The sequence below is a fragment of the Hemitrygon akajei genome, unplaced genomic scaffold (genome assembly GCF_048418815.1).
Source record: "Hemitrygon akajei unplaced genomic scaffold, sHemAka1.3 Scf000188, whole genome shotgun sequence".
NCBI lineage: Eukaryota > Metazoa > Chordata > Chondrichthyes > Myliobatiformes > Dasyatidae > Hemitrygon > Hemitrygon akajei.
Window position 1 is genome coordinate 240482 of NW_027332074.1, and position 6600 is coordinate 247081.

Genomic DNA, 6600 nt, shown 5'->3' on the forward strand with positions numbered 1-6600 from the left:
CATTCGATTTATCTTCAATCCAATACCGGGACAATGCAGGCAATGCAAGCAACATCATTTCCACCCCACTTTTAATCTTCTGTTTCTGATACCAAGCCTCCTTCCGACAAAGATTAAGATGGTTGATATATATGATTGAGGTGGTGTAATACAGTCTGGACAGAGATTGAATAAGATGGCTAATATATATCATTGAGGTGGTGGGATACAGACTGGACAGAGGTTGAACAACATGGTTGATATATATGATTGAGCTGGTGGATGCAGGTTGGACAGTGATTATCCCAGATGGGCAGTAAATGGAGTTGACTTTATTACTTACATCCTTCATATACATGAGTAAAAATCTTTACTTTACGTTTCCGTTTAAATGTGCAATGTGTAATTTATAGTAATCATAATAAATAGTATGTTCAATAATAGAACACAGAAATACGATTTTGTCAGCATGAATTAATCATTCTCATAGCTTGGTGGAAGAAGCTTTCCCGGATCCTGTTGGCGTCCTGGCTTTTATGTTGCGGTACCGTTTCCCCACAGGGTAACAGCTGGGACAGTTGTGGTTGGGGTGACTCGGGTCCCCAGTGGTCTGAGGTGAAAGAGGCTCGGCTGTGCCTTTTTCACCACACAGCTGGTATGTCCTGAACACGTGAGATCCTCGGTGAGGTGAATGCCGAGGAACTTAAAGCTGTTCACTCACTCAAACCCAGATCCACTGATATCAATAGGGGCTACCCTGTCTCCGTTCCTCCTTTAGTCCACAACCAGCTCCTTTGTTTTTGCGACATTGAGGGAGAGATTGTTTTCTTGACTCCACTGTGTCAGGGTGATGTCCTCTTCTCTGTAAGTTGTCTTATTGTTATTTGAGATTAGGCCAATCAGTGTACTATCGTCAGCAAATTTGATTAGCTGTTTGGAGCTGTGGATGGCAACACAGTCATGGGTGCACAGAGAGTAAAGGGGGGGGGGCCGAGGAGACAACCCTGAGGGGTATCTGTGCTAAGGATAAGAGAGACAGAGGCGAGGGTGCTCACTCTTACCACCTGCCGGCGATCTGACAGGAAGTCCAGGATCCAGCTACACAAGGCAGGGTGAAGGCCGAGGTCCTCTGAGCTTCTTGTCGATACTTCACGCCTTCGTATGTCTACTGCTCTGCCCATGACTGCAAGGAACTGCAGAGAAACAAGCCTCCCCTCCGTGTAATCTTCCTACTCTTCCCCTTGTATCTGAAAAGCAGTCCATGCACTCAAGGATCCCACAATCTGGAATATTATTACTGCAAACCAATGCTAAAGGCGTGTACAACCAGGCTTAAGGACGGCTTCCTGTCTGTGGTTATAAGCCAAATGAATGATAAAATTTATCCGACATCACAATGTAACTCGAAGTGACCCTGCACCATACGTCTATCTGCACTGCACTTTCTCTGCAGCCATAATGCTTTGTTACAGTTATTGTTTTGTCGTAGATCAGCTCAATCTACTGTTGTAATGTATCGACCTGTGTGGATGGTACGTCAGGGAAGATTTTCACTGTATCTCAGTACTTGATAAGAATAAAAAAACTCCCAATTTTAATTGTGTGGAAATATTAGACAGACTGCGCTTCTGCTGTAGAACCACAGAAGGAAACTGAACTGTTGTCACTTCTGAGGAATGCAAATAAATAGAAAAGGCTTCAAACTCGCATTCCGATCTGCGGTAACTGGGATCAGGTGACCGGTGGTGGGTCTCCCATATCAATATCAGAATCAGGTTTAATAGCACCGGCATATGTCATGAAATTTGTTGTCTCTACGGCAGCAGTAGAACCTAATTCATAACAATAGATTTTAACAATAGTGATTTAATGTAACAATATACAGATTACATACTAGAATTATATAATTATTACAATTTTTAATGTAATAAACTATTTTAATTGTGTGGAGTGTTTGACTGACCTGGTTGTTGCTTTGGAAATTGTGGAGTGAAGCTCAACGAACTGTACACATTTATGAGAAGCTCAGAGAAATAGAAAAGGCGAATTCTCACATAAGTGGGTCAGACACCCAGAAACATTTACTGCACCACAGCACGACAAAACAGTGGAATGAAACATGCTGAAAATATTGCAGGAAAAAAAAAACATACTGTCCACCACAACGACAGGACGTGACAGATCCGGATCTCACTGCCTTGTCTGAACGGGGAAAGATGAAGCTACACGGACACGTAGAGCAGTGATCCGCAGATGCTGCAGATCTGCAGAAAAACGTGAACAGGAAACGGGATCAGGTGACGGGGTGGACGGTCTCCCACCTGAACCGGTGACTCTGCTCCTCGCCCCTCACACGCTGCCCGACCCATCCGCCACATTTCCCACATTATTCTATATTTACAACAGATACACTTTTATTTTTCTCTCTCAAATTTTCCCCGATCCCTTTCCTTCCACCGCCAGGTCAGAGTCACGGACTCGATTCCCATCCCGGTCCGACTCAAAATTCAGACCCAAACTAGAAATGTGCACGCTTATAAGGACTAATTTCGAATCACATTCCTCTGGCCTCACTGGACAGGAATACTGAAATCAAGTGAGAAACAGCAGCAGGAGACCATTCAGACCCTCTATCCATCAACAAGATGGCGGCTGCTCTCGCATCTCAGCCACAAGTTGCTGCTCGATTCTCATTTCCTCGATCCCTTCGGCCTCCACACATCTGCCGGCCTCTGTTTTATGTGAGGACGATCACCGAGTCTTCACCGCAGTCTGTGGTGGGGATTTACAGACATTCCCTACCCTCGGAGTGGAGACATTTCCCCTCATCTCAGTCCCGGACAGTCCACCCCCTTTTTCAGAGACTGGGATCCCTGGTTCAACCGGTAATGATGTTGTGCATTTCAATCTGTTCACCTCTCAGTCCTCGATTCTCTAAATGAAATGGTTATCACATTTGATCTTTCTTCATATGATGACCCCACCACTCCAGGGACCAGTCTGGCTAATCTTCATTGCACTCTCTATAACAAATACTCTGTAACCTCTTTGTTAATCCTCTATGGAATTAATTTCCATCTTCTGCAGCCCCGTGTTGCCCCAACAACTCACCTCCCACCCCGTCACTATTTCCACCTTCCCACCTCCCCCCTCACCTGGATCCACCTCTCTCTCCCCAGCTCTTGCCCCATCCTCACCCCTCACCTCTTTTCTCTGACTATTTCCCGACCACACTCAGTCCAGAGGGAGGGTCTCGGCCCGAAATGTTGACGGTCCATTTCCCTCCACAGATGCTGCCCGACCCACTGAGTTCCTCCGGCAGTTTGTTCTTTGGTCTGTATAACCCGTGTTAGTATGGGGAGCGGGATTTTACATCATAGTCCACGTATAATCTCAACAAAGCACAAATAATTGTCACTTTGCCCGGACCATTGGCCCCCCTTGCAGGTTAACAGTCTGCCGGTGTTTGCCCCCAATGTGGTGAATCCCTCCGCTCGCTACCACCGTGGGCTCACACATTTCCACAGATGAGACCGTCCTGCCCCTGAAATACCCCCTCCCTCCTTCTTCTGCCGGAATCCCTCCACTGGGAAGTCATCAAGCGATGGGCCGAGCGGTCTCCTCCTTCCTCTCAGCGATACATAAGACTCCGACCGCTGGAGACGCTTCACAATCGTTCCCTACTTCCTTCGGAGGGAAATAGAAGCAAATAAAAAATCGAGACATTTTCTTTGAGATTTGTTCCAATTTAACGGACAGTTCGAGCTGCAGCAGGCGACGGCCTGAGTGGCGGTAACGCCCTCTCGGCTGGTCCGCCTCCACTATTTGGTTGTAACCAGTGATTGACATCGCTACGCACCAATGGGAATAGCGCAGCCCGGCAATCAATTCAATTCCTCTATGGACTGTTGGGGGAAGGGGCGTCGGCTCGTGCTTGGTAGCTCAGCAGTTTAAACCGGAAAAGGTCATCACAGCAGCGCGTGTGTGTCACGTAAGTTACCGTGCTCGTGACAGCAGATGCTGATCCGGGGAGACCGTGCGTGACGTCAGGCGCGTGGGGGACTGCTGTGTGATGTCACGTCAGGGGGAGCGCTTCTATTTATTTATATTTATTTTGTTTCGTACGATTTGAAACAACAGTGTTAAATTAGGGTTTTACGGCTGAGTCCCCTGCTGTGCGATGTGAAGTCCTGTGCCCGGCTGTGCCGTGTTGTTGGTGGAGTGGGCAGCGTGGTGTTTGTCTCGAGTTGGGTCACAAAACCACCAGTGTTTCTAGGCAACACACACAAAATGCTGGAGGAACTCAGCGGTCCGGGCAGCATCCTGTCGAAAGGTTTCCGCCCGAAACGTCCACTGTAGTATCTTCCGTAGATGCTGCCAGGCCTGCTGAGTTCCTCCAGCATTTTGTGTGTGTCCATTGGATTTCAGCATCTGCAGATTTTCTCTTGCGCGTGAAATGTTTCAGGGGAGGACGTTCCAGGCTGATCTGGTTTAGTTCAGTGCAGAATCTTGTGTTTTTTTTTTCAATAAACAAAGTTTTTTTAAAAAACAATAATGCGAACCAGGGTTGCCAGGGGGGGTCTACACAGTTTCATAGTTAACGGAAGGCCTCTATTCCTAATGCGAGGTCCTACTATCTTTCCTTTCAGTTAGTCCTGACGAAGGGTCTCGACCCGAAACGTCGACAGCGCTTCTCTTGTTACGTACCCCGTAACTGCGTTGTCAAACCAGCAGAATGGAATCTGTTTGTCGGGGTCCAGTCCGGTCCGGAATCCGCGTTCCGGGTCTTGATCCGGTTCGAGGGCTCCGGACTCCGGGTCCTGCAGTTGTCCCTCCCGTCACCCGTGATCTAGTTAGGGACCCTTCTGGCTCAAGGAGGCACACTTGTGACTCATTGAGCTGCAGGTGTTTATAAGGGGCCTTGGGACTGGGACCAGGCGGGTGGTCGTGTTGTTCTGTTTCTCCGCCGGCTCCAAGCTCTTCTCTGCACTCTGTTATCCTGCCCGGCCTCAGATCTACTCCTCATCATGCTTCTCTGCCCCGTACCAGTACCGCCAGGTTGGTCCGCTCACTCACCATTCTTCCCATGCGCTGGTCCCGCTTCTCCGCTCGTTTGTTTTGTTCGCGCGGTCCCGCTGTCTGCCGGCACGTTCCCGATTTTCCTGCTATCATGGCTGTTGTGTTGGTCACCTTAGACCTATGCCGGTTCGTACCCTTTGCCTCCGTCGGGCAGGCCCGGCCGGTCTGCCGCTGCCCGGCGTAAGGTTCTGTCCCGTCCTCCTGTTCCGCCCGGACCCTGGGATTGTGCCCCGCACTCGCCTAGGGGTCCGCGTCGTGCCCAGTCCTCCGGTGTTTCCGCCTGGGAGGCGGCCCTACCCGGGACATATGCGGCCCGGCTAGGGAGCGCTCTCCTCTGCCCCGTCCTGCTTTTCCGCCCAAACCTTGGGATTGTGCCCCGCACCCGTTCCGGGAACTCCGGGAGCCCGCTCCGCTCTGCCTGCCTGAACCCCGGGAGCCCGCTTCGCTCTGCCTGCCATGAACCCAGGGAGCCCGCTCCGCTCTGCCTGCCTGTACTCCGGGAGCCCGCTCCGCTCTGCCTGCCTGAACCCCGGGAGCCCGCTCGCTCTGCCTGCCTGAACTCCGGGAGCCCGCTCCGCTCTGCCTGCCTAACACTCTATCTACCTGACCCCAGCTCTACCCTTTAATGCCATGGCATCCCCATCCTGTCCTCCCCCTAGTACTTCAGTGTCTGCGTCCTGCGTTTGGGTCCATCCGGCCCCGTTCCTGACACTGTTGGAGTCTGTAATTACTAGAAACTAATAAAGTTTATTAGTAAATTAAGTAATACAGTACACTAAATGCAAGGATATAAATGTAACAGGTTAGCAGTGATAATATACACATATACACAGAAATGTGGGGATCGGAATCAGCCAAGCTCTATCGAAGTCCAGGGGTAAATGATCAGTCTTCAAGTGAAGCAGAGTTCAGTTCAGTTTAGTGTAGTTCGAGGTAGTTGTTGTGGTACCGTTTGAGAGAGAGAGAGAGATACAGCTGAAATTTCAGGCTAACCTTCCGTTGTCTTCTTGTCCCGTTGTGGTCACCGACTGTGACCCCTTCGTTCCAGATGCGACCTTTCTTCCGTGGTGAACCCGTCACCCAGCCAAGGGTGGACACACAACAGGCCCCCACCGGTCGTACCTTTACACCCTGTGAGCCTCTGGCCGATTCCCGCGAATCTGTCCTCCAAACTCCTACCGACTTGTGGGGGCACAATGCTCTCATCAGGGTCTCGTGGCGTGTCTCCTGTGTCTTAGCAAACCCACTACTTTATCCCCCCCCCCCCCCCACGATGGGGTATCACCTGTCCATCAAACTTCACCACTTCCTTTTGTCTCAGCAGGAGTGTCACCGAGCAGTTCATGTTCAAAGCGAAAGGTCCGCGGCAGTATCAGTGCAGACGCCAAAATACTGAATCATGTCTCTCTCTCTCGTTACCTGTCTCTTATTAGCATTTTGGATGGCTCTCCCTTATCTCTCTCGTTAGCAGCATCCGTTCTGCAGCTCTGCTTGGCTTCACACATAACACCCCCACCCTTAAATGTTTTTTTTTTACCGGGG